General features: G+C 36.1%; 1 non-coding gene across 1 annotated transcript; it reads right to left on the bottom strand.

Moving 5' to 3' along the window:
• Window positions 1-1,878: 1,878 nt before the first annotated feature.
• On the bottom strand, window positions 1,879-1,986 carry LOC127748084 (small nucleolar RNA R71). The gene has a single exon (XR_008010027.1). It is a non-coding gene; the product is annotated as a small nucleolar RNA R71 (small nucleolar RNA).
• Window positions 1,987-2,814: the final 828 nt, after the last annotated feature.

The raw sequence follows: 2,814 nt of genomic DNA, 5'->3' as shown, positions 1-2,814 counted from the left end.
ATGATTCCTGGAATTCTCATTAAGAATTTTGATATCCTTATTTTCTTTTTCACTCAATTTTCAAAAAAAAATCCAAAAAAAATTACAAAATCATAAAAACCAAAAATATTTTATGTTTCTTGTTTGAGTCTAGTGTCTCATTTTAAGTTTGGTGTCAATTGCATGTTTCTATTCTTCTTGCACTTTTTCGAATTCAATCATGTGTCTTCATTAATCTTCAAGTTGTTCTTGATGATTTCCTTGCTCTGATCTTTAAATTCTCTTGTCTAGAGTGTTTTGTTGTTTCTCATATGCATTCTCAATTTGTTAGTGTCAGTAGTATACAACCTTCTAAGTTTGGTGTCTTGCATGCATTGTTTATTTGATCTTAGTTTCATTTTGATTATTCCTCATTATTAAAAATCCAAAAAAAATTTTAATTTGTGTCTTTTCAAGTCAATAATACAGAGAATTGAAGATTCAAAAACATACAGCAGAGGAATTACATAGAAAAAGCTGGGCATTCAAAACACCCAGTGAGGAAGGAAAACTGGTGTTTAAACACCAGCCAGGGTGCCTGGCTGGGCGTTTAATGCCCAAAAAGGGTGAGTTTTGGGCGTTAAACGCCAAAATGGATACCATTCTGGGCGTTTAACGCCAGGATGGCACAAGAGGGAAGATTTTATTTTTAATTCAAATTTTTTTCAAGTTTTCAAAATTTTTCAAAATCAAATCTTTTTCAAATCATATCTTTTCAATCATATATTTCCAAAATCAATTTCTTTCCATTTTCAAAAATACTTGCTAACAATTAATGATTTGATTCAACATTTCAAGTATGTTGCCTTTTCTGTTGAGAAATGTTTAATGTCTGAATCATATTTTTTAAATTTCTTTTTAGCCAAGTTATTAATTTTCAAAATCAAATCTTTTTAAATTGTTTTTCAATCATATCTTTTCAATCATATCTTTTTAAAACCATAACTTTTCAATCATATCTTATTAATCACATCTTTTTCAAAATAGTTTTCAATCATATCTTTCTGATTTCTACTTTCAAAATTCTTTTTCAAAAATCACTTTCTTTCCAATCTTAGTTTTCGAAAATCAATTACTTTTTTTCAAAATTTCTTTTAATTAATTCACTTTAATTTTGGAAAAATCCTTCCCCTCTTCTCACATCCTTCTATTTATGGACTAACACTCCTCCTCAATGCACAATTCGAACCATATCTCTCTTGATAAGTTCGAATTCTTCTACCTTCTCCTTCTATTCTTCTTTTCCTCTGACACCTCAAGAAATCTCTATCCTGTGACATAGAGGATTCCATATTTTCTTGTTCTCTTCTCTTTCATATGAGCAGGAGCAAAGACAACAACATTCTTTGTGAGGCTGACCCTGAACCTGAAAGGACCCTGAAGCGAAAGCTAAGAGAAGCTAAAACACAACTCTCTGAAGAGGACCTAGCAAAATTCTTCAAACAAGAAGAAGACATGGCAGCCGAAAACAACAATAATGCCAACAATGCAAGGAAGGTGCTGGGTGACTTTGCTGCACCTACTCCCGACTTCTATGGGAGAAGCATCTCTATCCCTGCCATTGGAGCAAACAACTTTGAGCTTAAGCCTCAATTAGTTTCTCTAATGCAACAGAATTGCAAGTTCCCTGGACTTCCATTGGAAGATCCTCATCAGTTTTTAGCTGAGTTCTTGCAAATCTGTGACACTGTCAAGACCAATGGGGTTGACCCTGAGGTCTACAGACTTATGCTATTCCCTTTTGCTATAAGGGACAGAGTTAGGATATGGTTGGACTCACAAGCTAAAGAAAGCCTGAACTCTTGGGAAAAGCTAGTCAATGCCTTCTTGGCAAAGTTCTTTCCACCTCAAAAATTGAGTAAGCTTAGAGTGGAAGTCCAAACCTTCTGACAGAAGGAAGGTGAATCTCTCTATGAAGCTTGGGAAAGATACAAACAATTAATCAAAAAGTGTCCTTCTGACATGCTTTTTGAATGGAGCATCATAGGTATCTTCTATGATGGTCTGTCTGAACTGTCCAAAATGTCATTGGACAGCTCTGCTGGAGGATCTCTTCATCTAAAGAAGACGCCTGCAGAAGCCCAAGAGCTCATTGAAATGGTTGCAAATAACCAATTCATGTACACTTCTGAAAGTAATCCTGTGAACAATAGGACGAATCAGAAGAAAGGAGTTCTTGAGATTGATACTCTGAATGCCATATTGCCTCAAAACAAAATATTGACTCAGCAAGTCAATATGATTTCTCAAAGTCTGTCTGGAATGAAAGATGCACCAGGCAGTACTAAGGACGCTTCATCTGATGAAGAAGCTTATGATCCTGAGAACCCTTCAATGGAAGAGGTGAATTACATGGGAGAACCCTATGGAAACACCTAGAATCCTTTATGGAGAAATCATCCAAATCTTTTATGGAAGGATCAACAGAGACCTCAACAAGGTTTCAACAACAATAATGGTGGAAGAAACAGGTTTGGCAATGGCAAGCCTTTTCCATCATCTTCTCAGCAACAGACAGAGAATTCTAAGCAGAGCCACTCTGACTTAGCAACCATTGTCTCTGATCTAATCAAAACCACTCGAAGTTTCATGACTGAAACAAGGTCCTCCATTAGAAACTTGGAGGCACAAGTGGGACAACTGAGCAAGAAAATTACTGAACTCCCTCCTAGTACTCTTCCAAGCAATACAGAAGAGAATCCAAAAGGAGAATGCAAGGCCATTAATATGACCCACATGGCCGAACTAGGAGAGGAGGAAGAGGCAGTGATCGCCACTGAGGAAGACCTCAATGGA

Source organism: Arachis duranensis, chromosome 5 (genome assembly GCF_000817695.3).
Source record: "Arachis duranensis cultivar V14167 chromosome 5, aradu.V14167.gnm2.J7QH, whole genome shotgun sequence".
In the NCBI taxonomy this organism is placed as follows: Eukaryota; Viridiplantae; Streptophyta; class Magnoliopsida; order Fabales; family Fabaceae; genus Arachis; species Arachis duranensis.
The sequence above is the reverse complement of the archived record's forward strand: the minus strand, read 5'-3'. Positions and strand labels throughout refer to the sequence as shown.